General features: G+C 38.6%; 1 pseudogene; it reads right to left on the bottom strand.

Annotated features, from left to right (window-relative positions):
- Positions 1 to 5,253: 5,253 nt before the first annotated feature.
- On the bottom strand, positions 5,254 to 5,357 carry LOC120367795 (small nucleolar RNA SNORA42/SNORA80 family; annotated as a pseudogene).
- Between the last annotated feature and the right edge of the window lie 13,924 nt (positions 5,358 to 19,281).

Raw genomic sequence — 19,281 nt, 5'->3', positions numbered from 1 at the left:
CAACCATACCTTGGCTTTCTGTTGAAACTCCTCTCTGTGACCCTAATGTGACAGGCAAGCAGTCCAAACCCATGCCATCCTGACTCCTGCAACTTTTAATAAGTAACTAAGGTCTGTAATTCCCACTATTATCCAGACAATGTGTGAACTAACGCTTATCTTGACTTCTATAAACCACTTAAGTAACAGTCAGAGTGACAAAAATCTCCTGGCCCTTGGAATGTCCAGAGCCCCTCACCCTCATCTCCAACCAGGAGGTGATTTACAGAATCTACTAGCCCTCAGAATGTCTGAAGCTCCTCATCCCCATCCCCGCTCCTCACCCTCACCCCCGAGGTGGTTTTAGGGGTATAAAAGGTCTTGACACCCTCCTTTCGGGGCCACGGGTTGGAGAGACGTGAGTCCTCCGTGACTGTTGGCAATAAAGACCCTGCAATTTGGCATACTTTTGTCTTGGTGTTGAATTTCTATGCTCGGTTCAGTACAACAGTTAACTTTTAAATTTATAGAGTTTTCTGAGAACCTGATGAAAAATATGGGAAAATGCAACTTTCATCACATTTGTATGCAATTTTGGTGGAAACACTTACCCTGAAGACATAATGCGTAGAATAAGGTTGGCTGATGAATGGAATTATAGAAAGAGTATATAATCCTTTCTTTGATGTCAGATCCACTGGTCTGTTCACCAAATCCCTGTCTTCTTGGTCCTCTTCATTCCTCTTTTGATTTTCGTCTCTTCCATCCTTAACCTTCTCTACCTTTCCTTTTGAGGTCTGTCTCTGACAGGATCTTGATTGTACTTCAGAAATTATAATTTCACAAGGCTCATTTCTCTCAGGGTAGTAATAAACTTTTAAAGTATGACTAGGTCAATATTTCTCTAAATGAGTTCCTTTGTCCATAATTTATACCCAGTAGCAGGCACTCTGTGACTAGAAAGACAGAAAGGAAATAATCCCTTGGGACAATATTTTAATAACCAGATGTCATTGCCACTAACCAACTTTTAGGCTGTATACAAGTATAACCTTGCCGACTCATTTCCAACTCCCACCCAAACTGTCTACCTGGATTTTGTTTTTTATCAACTACCACAAATACAAAGGTTGTTTTTCAATTTTGTTCTGTAAACATATGATTGCTGCATCCTGCAGAAATTGAAATTAAGCATCCCAGCTTTGGGAATTTTTTTCAGAAGCAATAAAAGGCTTCTTTGGCTTTGTCTTTTTATGACGATGCTTTGCTTCCTGCTCACATGCCTTGTAATGTAATCTCAAGACACAGCTGTTGTTTCAGAGAGTTCATTCATATCAGCAGCAATTAAAAAGTCCTTTGTTTTCCAAACATGCTTCCCAGCTTGCCTTGAAGAGCTTTACAAACAATGACTCCTACAGCTCGAGGAAAGGAATCTTTATTTTGTGTGGCAGACACGGTGTGTCATGCTCATTTTCAGTCTTGTTTCATGATTTACCGCAGGTACACCTGTGCCTCTTCTTGACAGTGAAGATTTAAATATAGAAAATTTTCAGTCATCACTTTGCCACCTTGAAATATGATCTCTTGTAGCAATGAGTTAGAGCATACTTATAAGATGGGGTGAAAATCAAACCACTCCTTTGGTATCACTGTTACAATGCTTATGTTTTCATTTTATATGTCAAAATTGATGCAACTTGAGCTTAGTAGCTTGATTTTGCTTTGCTTTCAGTTGAGATGTGTACTATAGGACAATCTGTCAAGGGCTCCTTGTGTGTTCTCTGTGTTTCAGGTTATGGGCACCTGGAGAACGAAGAATTGAAAGAAACACATGTGATATGATTTCAATTTCAGAGCATCAAAAAGGCAGGTTCTTTCCCTATTGGTCCCATTTTTCTCTCTCAAAAGCGAATGAGTACATTTCTTGTAGAGGATGAGATAAAGTATACATGGCCTTGTCTTATCTAGCCTGTTGAGTCGGGTCTCATAGGTATTAAGATAAATGTCTGCTATGAGCATTTGCAAATATTAGTGTCATGCATACATTGGTATACCTTTCACATTACTACACATAACACCATGTCTTATTTTAATGATTTGTGTGTGTTTGTATGTGGTGGTAGTAGGAGTAGGGGTAACTAGACAGCTACTCAACACATCCTTTCTGTTTTTGCTCAGTTTCTAGACTTATTTTTGCTTTGGAACAAGGGAATGGGGTGATGGTGGGAGCAGGGAACTAAGGAAATTGTTAACTTATAAGGCCAAGTTGTTGCACAGCCAGGGGTCAATGTTTTCCCTTCACCTTTTAAATAATCAGAATGAGCAAGTGACATCTCAAATGAACTATTCATCTACCTGATTGACAAGAGGTTTTACGTTTTAGCAAATGTACAAAAAAAGTATAGCATCTGCAGTCCAGGCAATACATAAAGATATTATACAACAGGACAACCCAACTCAAGTTCCACAAGTCTATAGATTCTTTAAAGTCTGCTGACATTAAGAAAAGGAGTAATCAGGTTAAAGCAGATTTTTAAAAACGTGAAGATTTTGAGTATTTTGCAAGCTAGTTAGTGAACACACACCTGGAGTCTGAGCCACGTGATTAATGTGAGCTCAAGCTTTTCTCAGCTGTAAATCTGCCCTTAGCAATAGCACATCCTTCACTCACGATGTCTGAGACTCCTGGTAAAAGGCAGGCAAAGTAATATGAGGTGTAACATCCCAACCTTTCTATATTACGAAGCAGTTTTCTTACTCTGCCTTTATGAAAGAAGAGATCCAAGTAATCCTAGTTCATAGAGTTAGAACTGATCTTAAATTAGCTAGTGGAAACCTTGCTTTGTGTAAAAGGAGGAAGCAGCAACCGTAGCAGCAGAGAGATAAGTGATTGTCTGCATACTGCTCAGTCACAAAGCCAGGATAAGAATCTAGGTTTTTTGACTAAGTCAATCCTGAATATCAAATTAGGAAGCCTGAGAGAAGTGTACTAGGTACTTTGTGTTTACATCGTTATTGAGATAATTCAGCCATTTAATATGTACAGAACTCGGTTGATTTTTTAGTGTTGCTCTTGTTTGGATTCGTGTCTCCACCCAAATCTCAAGTCAAATTGTAGTCTTGAGCGTTGGAGAAGGGGCCTGGCGGGTGGTGACTTGATCACGGGGGCTGATTCCCCCTTGCTGCTCCCCTGGCAGTGAGTGAGTTCTCATGAGATCTGGTTGTTTAAAAATATGTAACACTTCCCTCTTTGCTGTCTTCTTCCTGGTCCAGCCACGTGGGATGTGTCTGCTTCCCTTTTGCCTTTCATCATGATTGTAAGTTTCCTGAGGCCTCCTTAACCATGCTTCCTGTACAGCCTGTGGAATTGTGAGTCAGTTAAATCTATTTGCTTTATAAATTATCCAGTCTCAGGTACTTCTTTATAGGAATGCGGGAGCAGACTAGTACAAACGTATTCACAGAGTTGTGCAGTTATCACCACATTTTAGAACATGTCAAAACTCCGAAAAGGAAACCATTCCCCATTAGCAGTCGCTTCCTATTCACCCCAATGGCCTGCCTCCACCCTAGCCCTAGGCAAGCACTGGTCTACTGTCTGTCCTGATGAATTTTCCTATTCTAGACATTTCACATAAATTGAATCATTTGATATGCAGTCTTTTGCAACTAGCTTCTCTCACTTGGCATAATGTTGTAATACTTCCATGTTAAAATGATAATCTGAATTTCCTTTTTAAATTGCCAAATAGTAATAGTATTTTGCTATAAAAACACTCCACATTTTGTTCATCTGTTACAGAGTTGAAAATCATATAGGTCGTTTTCATTTTTTGGCTATTATAAGTAGTGCTGCTATAAACATTGTGTGAAAGTTTTTTTGTGCACATATATTTTAATTTCTCATGGGCATATATTTGGAAATGAAATTATTGGGTCATATGGTAAATCTATGTTCAATATTTTGAAGAACTGCCAAACTATTTTTTCCTAGTTTGATTTTGAAACAAAGTCAAAATATTATACTAACAACTCTCATGAACCAAGGTGATGTTTAGCTGATTTTTCAAAGTATATAACCATCCATATGGAAGAGTTGGTGTATATTAATACACAGTTAAAAATCATGAGGAGGCACAAGTCCTCATCATTAAAATAAGACTACAAAAAGCAATATTCATGCTTTCTTCCTTGTGAATAATTTGCATGGTCTACATTTAAACCAGCCAATACACAACAGGCTTTTCATTGGCAGCAGTAAGAATTTGGCCAAGTTAATGTTAATATACTCTTTCACTTTGCATTTCTAAACATAGTAAATGGTAATAGGTTTTTGATATAGACGTTAAGATACTGAAAAAGTAAAACTGAAATAGCAGGAGAGGAGAACAGCACCATTAAAGAAGGGATTGTTCTTAGTCATCTTTGCTAAAGTTCTGAATACCAACTGCATCAGAGACTTGGCAACAGTATTATACACACACTGAATATCAAGTATCAAGATCAAGATCAGTATCAAGCTGTCTTTTGAAGCTGCCTTTTTTAGGTCTTATGAATAAACAAACCGGAATCCAGCTATTCAATTTTTTATCTGTATTTCTATTAAGACATTTTCCCAGCCATTTTTTTTTTTCTGAACCGTATACCCAGTAAAATAGCTGGAATGTCTAACTTTGGGTCCAAGACTCATTTTTTTTTTTCCTGAGCTCCCCCCACAATGCATGAGACATTACTTTGTATCTTGGAACCCCACCTTCGCCTGTGGAATAGGAATAATCATCCACCTGTGCACCTAAGGAGATAGTGTGTGATAACAAATGAGAATGTAGCACACAGCACTCTGTAAACTGTCAAGCTCTAAAAGGTAAGACCTTTCTGTGGGCCAAGTAGAACTGTGCTTGCTATAAATGTTCGAAGGGGAATTGTAAATGTTCAGAGCACTGATACTTATTTTTTTCCATACCTACCTGCAATTAATAATCAGGACTATGTAAAGCATTTAAAGTCACATTTCTAAATGAATCGGCACAAATAAAAATATAAAATTAGGGAGAATTGACAACATTTGCTTAGCTACTGCATCCACCATGAAAATCTCACTCCAAAAGGCTTTCCTGGAAATTATTGGAAGGCGCATGGCGCACATACATTACAGACAAACTGAATTTGTTTTGCATAATTTCAGATTGTAAATTGCCCAGTTCTTTCCTTCTTTCCCACACTTGAAGCGCACCCCATTCTTTTTCTTTTTTTTCTGTTTTTTTTTTTTTTTTCCACTGTGCAAGCCATTTCAGTGCCAGCAGCCTACAGGCACAGAGGCCAGGCAATGGTTTGGGGACACAGTTTGCTCTGGCATGGGTTAGAAGCTCACCCCATTCTTAACTCCATTTCTCAGAGCTGTTTTTATATTTTTTGCAGGCAAAAATAAGAGGTAAAGTGACAGGTCAACTGTGGCTATTTTAAGTAAACTATATGTGACACATTTCCTTGGCTCTCTTCTTGCGCCACCGATACCAAAACACACCATTTTCTTAAAGAGTTTTTCAAGTTCCATTTAAAAAGGAAGGAAAAACAAGATAAAGAGCTATTACTAAAATTTACATCAATTGGAAAGTTAAAAGCAATGCTGGGAATACAACCATTTCTTTTTTGCTTCTACTGACTTATCGGTATAATTATAGTTTCATTAAATGCATTTGGTATTGAAAGTGTTTTTAAAGTAAACATTTACTTTAAAACAATGTATTCAAAGCTTAGAAAGATGTATATGTACATGTATACATATAAAATATTTCTCTTTCTCTCTCTCTCTATTTATATATTAAAATAAGACTACTATATGTTTTAATCCTCCATCATGAAAAAGTCTATATATATATCTATGAAGCAATTTGATTTTTTATCTGTATTTCTGTTAAGACATTCTGTCACCCATTTTTTTAAACCATATACCCAGTAAAATAGCTGGAATGTCTAACTTTAGGTTCAAGACCCATTTTTTTTTTTCTGAGCTCTCCCACAATCCATGGGACATTACGTTGTATCTTGGAACCCCACCTTCACTTGGGGAATAGGAATAATTATCCACCTGTGCACCTAAGGAAATGGGGATATGTGATAACAAATGAGAATAAAATGTAAAAGTCTATGTGTATATATATATATATATATATATATATATATATATATATACTTTTTCATGATTGAAGATTGCAAACTCAAAATAAGGCAAAGAATAGGAAACTTTCATAAGAATATATCAACAGAAAATATAATTAGCAGCTTGTGGAAACCATTAAATTTTGCTACTGTCTAATTTTATGAGAGCAGCAGCTGTTCTGCCACTTATACCTGAGCATCAATATCTTAAGACAACACGGAGCCTTGTGTTTTTATTATTTTCTTTTCCTACCTGAAAAAAACAACAACAACAAAGAATTTAGCAGGTGCTGTTTCTGGAAAAAAATGACTAGTGTTATGAACATCCTCAATTATTTGCCTCGCTTCACATAACTTCCTCTTTCCTCCCTCCAAGTTCTCATTATTCAAAAATCATTTACCACCAAATTACAGAAAAAAATAGTTTCTCCTAAAGCAGAAGTGAAGTGAAGCTGTGTATGACTCAATAAACAATTATGAGGCTCTCAGATCATCAAAAAGATGCCACCTATGATATATGACCTACGCTGGTCTCGGCACCCGTTTATGAAGAGACTAGAAGGGGTAATATTTTTTCTTCTGTGGAACTGATGGTCCCTGTCATCTGAACTTGAGAGAAAGTTTGTCTTTGAACCAAAACGTATTAGTTTTTGGAGGGTATGCCAAAGGTACACATGAACATTTTTTTTTAAAGACAGTATGTCCAAAACTCTAATCCTATCTTGGCAAACAGAGCCTGAGATCAGCAGCTTGCAAGCCTCAGTAGCCTGGCTCATTGTTTTCTTCTAGATGTGGCAGAATCAGTGACTGCATGGCTCAGATGGAGACTGTGGAGCCAGGTAAGCCTCAGTTCAGACATGGCTGCTCATGAACGACTTTGGCAAATCATGGGGTCTCTTAAAGCCTGTCTTCATTTATAAGTTATGAGTACATGCATCATTTTTTTTTTTTTAAAAAGGTTTAAAAGCATGTACCTAATACTTTGCAGATGTTATGCATGGCAGAAGCTGCTGAGTTTCCTTATTCTTTCCTTGTCCATAGAATCCTGAGGGTGTTTGAGTCACAGAGCACCCAGGGTCACGGGATGAATCCTGATTGCTTTTGCACCATTGTGGCAATCTCATTTTCCATTGCCCTGACTGATTTTGGAATATGAAATTCATTTCTGGCTGATAATATGTAGCCGGGAGACCTCTGGGGCTTCTAAGGTTTTTCACCTTGAAAAGACAGAGCGGTTGGGGGAAAAGTTCTATTTGGGGTTGGACTTTGCTATGTGAGGACTTAACGCCTGGTGCTGCAGTAGCCAAGTGAATGAGACAAAACTGAGCAGGAAGAACTGAGACTGAGTTTGAATGTGGGTCCCCATGTCATCAGGGAGCCATGGGGGGACAGCCTTGTCCAGCCTTTTGTTAAAAACAATATCCGGCTGGGCGCCGTGGCTCACGCCTGTAATCCCAGCACTTTGGGAGGCCAAGGAGGGCGGATCACGAGGTGAAGAGATCGAGACCATCCTGGCCATGGTGAAATTCTGTCTCTACTAAAAATACAAAAAATTAGCCAGGCATGGTGGCAGACGGCTGTGGTCCCAGCTATTCTGGAGGCTGAGGCTGAAGAATCACTTGAACCCAGGAGGCGGAGGTTGCAGTGAGCCGAAATTGTGCCAGTGCACTCCAGCTCAAACAAAAACAAACAAATAAACAAAAAACCAATAAATATCCTGTGTTTAAAGGACTCTGGGGAGTATTTGCCATTATTTGTAACCAAAAACATTCAGCACAAAAAGTGGACTGTCAATAATATGTGTTAATCAGTATATTTTGAAAGGGGCAAATTGGTATTTATTAAAATCTATTTCATTGAATTAATAGCAAATAATCCCCAACTGAATTTCAACTGGAATTCTATAATACTTTTTCTTTTTAGAATTTTAGAAACTTTAAAATATTAAAAAACATTTTTTTTTCTATTTCAGGGAAGACGATACAATTTAGCTGAATGCAATCAGTTATGTGTTATTTTAAAAGCAATGCAGAATGCCATAGAATTGTATTTTGGAAAGGAATTTTATTTATTTATTTATTTATTTATTTATTTATTTATTTATTTATTGAGGCGGAGTTTCGCTCTTGTTACTGTCGTGGACCATCCGGGACGGGTAGGCACGTCTGCCCGGGGGTCTCTCGACCTGCAAGAGGGTCCCAATACCTGGAGGAGGGAGTGCACCTGGAAAATTAATAAAGACAGAGAGACAGAAAGCGAGGCGTCTGGAGGGCTGATAGGCTGTGTCTAAACAGCAAATTTTATTTTTCAAAGGCCAGGAATAAATACACTTTCTTGGCTTTGGTTTACATCATAGTAAGAGGAATGTAAATGTATGCCTCACATGGCCTATACAATAGAGAAGTCAGATATGCGATCAGTGGTTGTAAAAAGTAACAGAATTTCCTGTAATCACAAAGCTTGCATCCAAACATTATTCACAAAGCTTGTTTACATCCAAACATTATTCACAAAGCTTGTTTACATACAAACATTATTCCTCCTGGCTGCAGGTATCTCTGGTTTGACCTTGTTTTAGAACTGAGATGTGAAAAGGTTTTTTGGTTTTACTCATCAGAATTATCTTTTAATCGGATTCTCCTTTGTCTACTCCTAACTCAACTTAACTCAACTTCCCCATTCAGGAATCTCTGAGTCAGGAATCAAAGCCATCCCTTATGGTGGTATTTGCTTTGCAAATATCGACAGTTAAACCATTAGGCAGTCAGGTAAGTAAAGAAAAGGTTAAAACTTATTCTTAAAAGAGAGTCATAAAAAAGGTTAAAAGTAGGAACTGGTTGCTGGCAGGGGGTCACTCAGTCTAGCAGCAACGCATAGTTTTAGGCCCAAACGATATTGTGGTTGATATTAGAAACTGATCATTCATCTTTCAGTTCCTATATTTCCGGATAGCTCGACTGCCTCCAGTAGGAAACTGTGTTTGGGATCAAACTCACCATATAGTGAGACTCACGCCTTTTAGGGGTCTCACACGGGAGTGTTCCCCACATGTTACCCAGGCTGGAGTGCAATGGCGTGACCTCGGCTCACCGCAGCCTCCGCCTCCTGGGTTCAAGCAATTCTCCTGCCTCAGCCTCCTGAGTAGCTGGGATTACAGGCATGCGCCACCACGCCCAGCTAATTTTTTGTATTTTTAGTAGAGACGGGGTTTCACCATGTTGACCAGGATGGTCTCAATCTCTTGACCTCGTGATCCACCTGCCTCGGCCTCCCAAAGTGCTGGGATTACAGGCTTGAGCCACCGCTCCCAGCCAATATTAATTATTTATATCTAAAATTTAAACCACCTTCCTGCCTCTAATTAAAGGGCGCTTAAAAACCATCCCAAGAGATAGAACTGGGGTTTTTGAACTAATTTTTAAAAACCAACCTATTAAATAGCAGCATTTTAGGTTAGGTTTTATATAGTACACTAGGTTTATTTTAGGATGCATAATTTTCACTGCAGGAGAACGTATCCAGTTTAAGTGATCCATGAAAAATAAGCTAATTCTTCATGCTTGTAATTTACATAAAAGAAGGTATTTCTTGTTCTTTCCTTTAATTACATGGGTAATACTCACTGCAGAGGAGAATCCTAGTTTCTGTTGTATTTTTATTCCTCTATTCGATATCTTTCTCTTCCCTTTCTTTTGCTCTCTCTGACAGTCTACAAAGCTAAAGGAAATTAAAAATGTATAAACATACCAACCCTGGAAATTTGAAATCCTTTTGGATTTTATTAGACCCTGTGATATCAACCAGAAATTGGAAACTTCTTTTGTCTTGGAAGCTGCAGACAGGCTTTCTGTCGCGTTCTTTGAAAAAATTAATGAGAAATGATACACAGATCGGGTAATGACCTAGATTTAGATCTGTTTTTTTTTTTTTAAAGTACCAGTAACTAGAACAATAGGTTGTTAGAGCCAGTTCAATAGAGAGCACAGGTTGTTGTACATTAGAATAAAATGTGTGAAACTCTTATGTGATATAAAAGGTTATACATTCATCATTTGTCATTTAAAAAAATGATTACATCTCTACTATGTTCCAGACCATTCTACATTCAAATTTATAAAACCCTTGGAGGCACTGGGCCCTACTGCATAGTGAAAATGCCCCAGAAGCTCCTGTAATTCCCTTGGCCATACTATTGATATTCCAAATGATACAACTGTGTGAGTGTAAGTGTGTGACTAGAAAATAAAAATAAAAACAGTCAAGAATGAAAGATTGGATGCAGGCAGGAGTGTGTTTTGTACTCACCTTAGGATGGGTGAGCTGGACTTGTGGATTATGAACTTGTTGGGGGTGGTTGATGGGAACTGTCTGTGGTTTGGGTTGTCAGGGAGGCATCAAACAATGTAACTGCCCTCTCATCATCATGCCAAATTATATTAATTCTCATCTCATGTAAATCCTTTGATGAACATTCTTATTTCCTGCAAGGTTCTTTGACATTAAACTGAGAGTTAAAATATAAGTAATTTGAAATGGATTTCCGTGATTACCAACAAGAAATCCTTGAGAACCCAATCTTTTGTCCATGGACCACGAAGGGGAGTGCAGAAGAACTGTGGCTCCCTGTGATCAATTTCATGTCATCACACATTTTATGCCAATAAATTTTAAAACATGATTTTTGAGAAAGATTCAGACTTCCACAAATTGCCTGAAAGGTCTATGAGCCAAGAAAGTTTAAGAGTAGTGTGGAAAGCAAATATAAGCCTTTGTGCCACAGTGGTGAAAGGAATACGGAGATTAAATAATAGAAACAAGATCACTAATAGAATTTAGGACTTGTCAGTGCTGTCTTCCTCTAGCACACAGAGGTGAGGCTGAAACTGGCATCACAGCATCACCGAAGTCTGTGCATGTCGGGAACCTTCTCACGTCCTCATGAGGAAGGGAATTAGCATAGCAGTGTGTGATTCTGTGGACAACCATCTTGGAGCTCTTGGATTTAGTAGTGGCTAAAAAGGACACATATTTTGAAAAGGAAGCAAGTCCTAGAGCATGTTAAGTTGAAACTGGCAAGCAATCACAACTTTTTTGTCTGATCACATTTTACTTTTATTGCTTAGTAAAAATATACCCCAAATATCAATAATATCTAAGTACTTTCGTTAAATGCTTTTATTTAAAAAGGAAGACATTTCCTCATATCACCATATCCTGTGATATATTTTTAAGTTTGCAAATTGGAAAGTAGGCCCAGAGACTGGTATGTCTCGGGTGACCTTTCATGGCCCAAACTAGCTGATTTCCAATTTTCTCCTCTTTTTCTTTTTCCACTGCAGGATTAATGAAGACTCAGGCATAGGGACATATTTTCAGAACCATGTTAATCATAGTCCAAGGAACTTGTCAATTTATACAGACTTTTAAAAAAAATTGCATCACAAATTTGCTTTTTATTATTTATTTGTTTATTTACTTTTAAAGATTTCAGCTTGTATTTTAGATTCACAGGGTGTACGTGCAGGTTTCTTAGTTGGGTGTACGGTATGAGGCTGGGATTTGGTGTACGATTGATCCTGTCACTCAGGTACTGAGCATAGCACTCAACAGTTAGTTTTTCCGCACTTACCCTCCCTCCCCCTCCCATCTCTAGTAGTCCCCAGTGTCTGTTGTTCTTATTTTATGCCTATGAGTACTCGATGTTTAGCTCTTACTTATGAGTAAGAACATGTGATATTTGGTTTTCTCTTCCTGTATTAATTTGCTTAGGATAATGGCTTTCAGCTGCATCTATATTGCTGCAAAGGATAGGATTCATTCTTTCATATGATTGCGTAGTATTCCATATACCAAGCCGTTTTAAAGTAAAGGCAGTTTTCCTCTGAATGAGAGAATTGCAAGTAATGAAAATGTGTTCAAAAGTTATTTAAAATCAAAACAAGCTAAGGGTCTTTATCCATTTTGTGCTGCTGTAACTGAATGCCGAAGACTGAGATATTTATAAAGAACAGGGACTTTGACCCCCGGGATTTGGGAGGCTTCCTGGGGCACTCAGAATGTGAAGGCACCAGAGGCTGTGGCCAGGAGCCAGACCTAGCTGTGGTCCTGAGTTTTAAGGGCTTCCAGAAAGGGTCAGTGGGTTGGGGTTGTTTTTACTACAAAAGAAGTTAGTTTTATAAAGACAAACCTATTGTAGCCAAATGACACTGTATTTAATAAAATTTAGTCTAAAGTGGAAAACAAAAAAACAAAAAAACAGGGACTTATTTCTTACAGCTGGGAAATCTAAGGTTGAGGGTGTGGCGTCTGGTGAGGGCCTTCTTGCTGCATCATCCCATGGTGGAATGTGGAAGAGCAACAGAGCATGCACAACAGAGAGGGAAAGGGGACTGAATGCATCCTTTTATCAAGAACCTGCTCTTTCAATAATAGCATGAATCCAGTCATAAGGGCTCTACCCTTATGAATTAGTCACCTTTTAAGAGTCCAGCTTCCTAACATGTTACACTGGAGATTAAGTTTCCAACACATAAACGTTTGTGAACACGCTTAAACCACAGCACTAAGTTAGTTACACTGAATAAGAACGTGCACGAAGTGCTATTATTTGTAGTTCAAGTTCTATTAAACACTGTTCAGGCATGACTTTTAGCAGGCTCAAAATACACTTCTTTTTATGTTTCAGGATAAGAATGGAGAATGAAACAGGCTTAGTGTGGCGGAAAAACTCGCATATTCTAATGTGGCCACTCAAACATTTTTTTCTGTCTCTCTCTAGAGTTTAAAGGTAGGGTAAAAATACCTCTGATTTGGAAATCAGAATTGATTTCCATTTTTACAGATGTGCAGTTGAAAACCCTGGAGTCTTCCTCGGATCTGCTTTTTCTCTTGCACCCCGCATACAGTTTGTCAGCAATTGTTGTCACCTTTACCTTCAGACTCCATCATGTCTCACTGCCATCTCTGTGAGCATCCATGTCATGGCCACCAACTCTCTCCTGGATGACTCTACTGGTCTTCAAACTGGTCTTTCTGCTTCCCTCCTTGACCCTATTAGAGTCTTTTTTCAACACATTAGACAGAGGTCTGTTAAAATGTTAAGTCAGATCATGTTATCCCTCCACTCACAACCCTGCAATCTTTTTCTATCTTACTCAGAGAACCAGTCATGGCCCTTCCAGTGGCCAACTGGGCCCTACATTCTGTTCATGTTAGCTCTCTTATCTCATTTTCTCATACCCCGCACCCCGACTCTGCTTCAGCCACACTGGCCCATTGCTTTCCATTATCGTCAAACCCTGGAATAGTGGCTGGCACACAGTAGCTACTTAATAAATTTTGGATAAATGAATGGTAACCCAGGTCTCTTCTGGACTTACACCGTGATCTGAAATTCAAAGAAAAATGGACTAAGTCCTTCATTTCATATTTAGCTCCTAATGTCCCTTGTACGTTCTTGAGGGAACTGAAATGTCTTTTTAGTTTTCAAAAGCTCTAAATCATGATTTTCTCTGAAGTTTTTGTTTGCTTTCTGCAGTCTGCCTTCCCTGTGTGCTGGTTTTTTTCTGCATCTCGTTGCTCTATTGGGCATGCTTGAATCCTTCACTCCCTACAACTCTGTGTGTAGCAGGCTTTGTTAAGATTTGGAATAATGAAAGCTGAGGTCCTCGCTTTCTTAAAAGCCATAACTTTCTGTGCTGAGAACTTTTGATGGTTTCGTCCAGTCAGTCTCCAGCTGCCTTCCATTTCCTTGGTTTTATGCTTTCTCTTTGCCAAAGTCCAGCATTCCTTCTTAGGACATCTGATTATCAGAGCATTCTCTCATTATTGAGCCAGATAATCTCACATGGTTTCTACCCATTAGCGGATAAAGTTCGCTTTCCTGATTCTGTAATTGTCATTTAGAACAAATAGCATCCCTTTTCTACTGCTTCTCAGTCTTCTGGGTTCTATGAAAGTATTACAAGCCTGGATATAATTTGACTAAACATAGTTTTCTTAAAACAAAAACCATTCCTCCATATGGAAAGTTCTATTTGTTTTGTAAAAAAAAATGCTTTCTAGTGATTAGGTCTCAGATATAAGCTCGTTAGCCACATTACAGGCTGCATTTATTAATATATATTGGCCTTTTCGAAAACAGTTCCATAATGGATCTCTTGATATAGTAAAAACTGTGAATGGTTTTCTTAGTCTAATGTATATTTTATGACAGATGAAAATATTATTCTATCTGAATTCATGTTCTATTGCTAAAACTTAAGAGTGTTATAAATAAACTACTTGAAATGTCCCATTTTGTTGAAAAAAACCTTTTCACGAAGCTTAATGTGCAGTTAATTCAGAGCCTACACAAGAGTGGCCTCCTCTTAAAAGACTAATTGTTCATTATGGGGCATTTTGTAGAGAAATTTAACTACAGCAATGTAGGCAGCCTCACTCCAGTTCTTGGCAATAAGCAACACTAATGATTAATGACCTACATTGGTAATTGGCCCTTGGTTGCAGATGCCATGGACATTAAAGAAATGAGATTATAATGAATGGAAATATCTCAGTAGTTCAACTAGTGCTTACTCACGGAGGGATTAAGGTGACCTGACATGCTAGTACAAGCCTGGTTATATAAAACTACATACACTGTTTTTAGGTTTTCTTGCATGGCAGTCATTTTTTTTTCACTTAAAAGAATCTTAGAGTTGGGAAAGTTTGCCAAAGAGAGAACGTTATAAAACAAACGCTACCCAAAACATTTGAAAGCAGCCTGCTAGTCAACGTCAGATAAGTTTCTTATTCTCTAAGCAAATGGCATTTCCTAATGATCACCTTCTATGAATGGGTGTATTGTTATGTTCTGTCAGACTTTAGCCTTAGAAAGGTCTGTGCCTACAGGCGAACCCATAGGAGCTGGGTCTTGTATTCTGCCAAGAAGAATCAAATCAAGAATCACAGTCTATGACCATTTTAAATACCTGGTATAGGAAGCATGCCTTTTTTCTTCTTTAAATTTGCCAGTTTTGCACTTGGATTTGCTTTCGATGCCTCTGCACAGTGACATTTATCACCTAGTCATAAACTTTGCCAATATCTGATCATACCACGTCCACCCACCTTTTTTTGGCTTCCAATCGGAGATTTCAGACTTCGGCAGTTTGGGGAGTTGCAGTAACTAAGAAAGCAATTATCATCATGAGAGCTAGTGAAAGGCTTGGAGATGTGAACATCTAGGTTGTTTCTGGAAGACAGCTGTATTTCAGCACGGCATGGGATATGCGAATGTATATGGCAAAGCAGACTCTAATGTCAAGCTCCGACTGATCATAAGGGGCTCATACGCCACTTGTAGCAGCTTGGCAATATCTTGTAGACTTGAAGTCTTCAAACAGGCTAATAAGACATGACCATCTCTTATGTTTTTGGAAGATAGCCATCTTAGGGTGAAGGACTTACAGAGCAAGAGGAAAACTGGACAAGAACTGAGTATTTTTGTTAGCTCATCACCAAGATAATGAGGACTTCAATTAGAGAAGGGTTGGTAAGACGAATAAGAAGAGGAAGTTCTGTAGCAGGTAAGTCAGGACTTGGCATGTCACAGAGGCAAGAGAGAAAACGGGCAGAGCTGAAGCTGGCCCTGAGTTTTCTAGCCTGTGGGTACAGAAACGATGGCTTTGTTATGCGAGGTGTGCAGCACATGAAGAGCTAGGTTTTCCTGAGAAAATGTTGGGGTTTGACTATGTTGAGTTTGAAGGACTGATGAGACATTTTTCTGTTAATTAAGATCTGGCTAGTAGGTAGAATTCAGGATTGAGGTCAGGAATCAAAGACATAGCACTGTCAGTCATGGACTTGTTGGCTGCCAACATGGTCAGTCCTTGGAGGTCTGGGTGTGTTCAGTCCTCTGTTTGCATCCTCTAGTGACTGGCGCAGACATTACACTGGATAAATGCTGAGTGAAATAATGTGTCGTTTTACTCCCCACCCCCATTTCTTATTTCCATTTCTCTACCAATTACTCCAAAGAAAAGACATGTTAACCTTAAATAGTTGGATTATTATGATTTTCTTTCTAACTTGGAAGATAAATTTGTAGACTGAGAGGAGACTGGATAATATTTCTAACACAGTGTCAAAGTATTCTAGATCTCTTCTTTTCAATCTCGTGAATGCTAGCTTTTTTTAAATTTACTATGATTAACAACGTCTGCAAGACATTCAGACTTTATCACAGGTCTTGAACTAAAGTTAATTTCATTAATTAATTGTTTCATTGAATGCTATAGCAACATATTAAAATGAAAAAGAAATATTCAGTTATGTAATATTAAGAAAAAGGTTGGTTTTAACAAAACAGGTAGGCGTTCTAAAACAGAATGTGGTGAAAATAGCAATGTTACATGACAAATCAAATCAGTTCTTTGTTAGTGAGTAAAGACATGTTCTTGGAATTATGATTTTTCTTTTTTAAATAAAGTGATTTGGGAGAAAATCTTGGCTTTATCACGGTTTTCAGTCGAATTACACTGCCACCCAAATGGACCAGTCTGAAGGTTTTCAGCTGTGGTAATGAGACGGGTATAGCAAAACTTTAAGAACTTGTGCTGTGTTTTCGCTACCTTATGTTATTTGTATATTATCTCTGTGTTTTAGAGATTATCAATGTTCCTTTTTTTTTTTCTGAAAAGGAATTTCTATGTCTAAAATGAGCTTTTAAGGAATTTGACTAAAAAATGACTTTGGGGCCAGGTGCGGTGGCTCATGCCTGTAATCCCACACTTTGGGAGGCTGAGACAGGTGGATCAAAAGGTCAGGAGTTCAAGACCAACATGACCAACATGGTGAACCCCTGTCTCTACTAAAAATACAAAAATTAGCTGGATGTGGCAGCGCACGCCTGTAATCCCAGCTACTCAGGAGGCTGAGGCAGGAGAATCGCTTGAACCCAGGAGGTGGAGATTGCAGTGAGCCGAGATCGCGCCATTGCACTCCAGCCTGGGTGGCAAAGGAAGATTCTGTCTCGCAAAAAACAAACAAACAAACAAAAAAACAACAACTTTGAAAATGATAACTGATTTTATATGACTCTGATTAGATTATAATATTAATGGACGATAATAATAATCAGCCACTTGTAAGTTTCTTGAAGAAAGGAACTGGATCTTTGTGTGCATGTTTATGTGTATGTGCATGTTAGGAAGTTTAAATCCAACAGAGGAAATTTTTTATTTGCTGAATATGGATGAGGAAATGAGTGGTCATTGAATAGTGATTGTCTACAAGATATTTTCAGAGACAAAAACTACATGAAACTGGTTTCAGGAAACATCATAATTCCTTAAGACAGTTTTTGAACCAATGACTTTCAGAGTTGTTCAGAAGGACGCCTTTTTTTTTTCTTTTTTTTTTTTAGATTTGTTTCTTTAATCAAATTCTCATGGCTGGTGGCAAGACAGAATATACTTGTACAGGACATTTATCTCAAACTTTTGTTACAGATAATATACATTAGAATCATCTGGGTACTTCATGAAAATGCAGATTCCTGAATCCCTTCCAGAACTGTGGAATTAGGATTTCTGGGCTGGAGCCTGAGAATTTGCATTTAAGTCTACTTAGCTTACTTCTTAGTACTTTTTTTTAATGTGCAATTTTTTTTTATTGCATTTTAGGTTTTGGGGTACATGTGAAGGACATGCAAGATTGTTGCATAGGTACACACATGGCAGTGTGATTTGCTGCCTTCCTCCCCATCACCTATATCTGGCATTTCTCCCCATGCTATCTCTCCCCAACTCCCCACCCCCGGCTGTCCCTCCCCCATTTCCCCCCAACAGACCCCAGTGTGTGATGCTCCCCTCCCTGTGTCCATGTGTTCTCATTGTTCAACACCTGCTTATGAGTGAGAACATGCGGTGTTTGATTTTCTGTTCTTGTGTCAGTTTGCTGAGAATGATGGTTGCCAGGTTCATCCATGTCCCTACAAAGGACATGAACTCGTCGTTTTTTTATGGCTGTATAGTATTTCATGGTTTATTTATGCCACATTTTCCCTGTCCAGTCTATCATCAATGGGCATTTGTGTTGGTTCCAGGTCTTTGCTATTGTAAACAGTGCTGCAATGAACATTCATGTGCATGTGTCCTTATAGTAGAAAGATTTATAATCCTTTGGATATATACCCAGTAATGGGATTGCTGGGTCAAATGGAATTTCTATAGGACACCATTTTTAAAGCTCATTGCTATCATTTCAGGTTGTGAACAGCACGTGGCATATCCTATCTGGCGGACACAAGGTAGGAAAATGCCTATTGATTGCTCTTCATTGTTTCTGGTGGGTAAATCAAATTTTCAGGAGACTCTCAGTGACTTCTTTTTTTGCATTTTCCTTTCTGTTCCAAGTCAAATGTCACATAACATAGCAGGGAAACCTGAAAAGTGACAGTCTCTCTCATTGAATAGAGCCCTGGTCAGTATTTTTCTTTCTGGAATATTAGCTGGGACTGTCACGTTCTCTTCTGTCTATGAACACCTCAGACTGCACCCCTGCATAAGGAGGGAAGGTGCTGTGCTCGTGGGAGCCATGTTCAGTGAAGTGCAGTTTGCATTCTGAATGTTTCAGAGCGCTGGGGTGGCAGATGCCAGCAGAATGCTGTCCCTTGTTGGTCTTTGTCATTTCTCTTCATCCCTGTGGCTGCTTCTGAGAAAAGTATAAAACCTCCTAGACTATGTCTAATTGTGTGATCCCAGGTGGGCAAAAACTGCTTCCTCTCTTCGACTAATGATAAGTTTATGATCTAGGGAACAAGAATTGATAGCCCTGGTGATTTTTACGCTAACTGGTTCCAAGACAGATGCTGGTTCATTCTCGGAGGCATCGAGAGAGGTCTCTAGAGGAGAGACCTACAGGGAGAGACCTCTCTAAATACCTCCGAGAATGAACCAGCATCTGTCTTGGAACATTATCTGCATCGTGGAAACAGACTTGCACTATGTTCTGAATGCCAATACAGGAATTTTTTCTTTCTTCTCCAGCCTTAGGATATAGCAGTGAGATTATCTGCTGGATCTTTTAAAAGGGAAGTATTCACTCCTTTCCTCCACCCCCTTTTATTTGGAGACAGTGTGTTGCTCTGTAATCCAGGCT

The sequence above is a fragment of the Saimiri boliviensis genome, chromosome 3 (genome assembly GCF_048565385.1).
Source record: "Saimiri boliviensis isolate mSaiBol1 chromosome 3, mSaiBol1.pri, whole genome shotgun sequence".
NCBI classification, from domain to species: Eukaryota; Metazoa; Chordata; class Mammalia; order Primates; family Cebidae; genus Saimiri; species Saimiri boliviensis.
The sequence above is the reverse complement of the archived record's forward strand: the minus strand, read 5'-3'. Positions and strand labels throughout refer to the sequence as shown.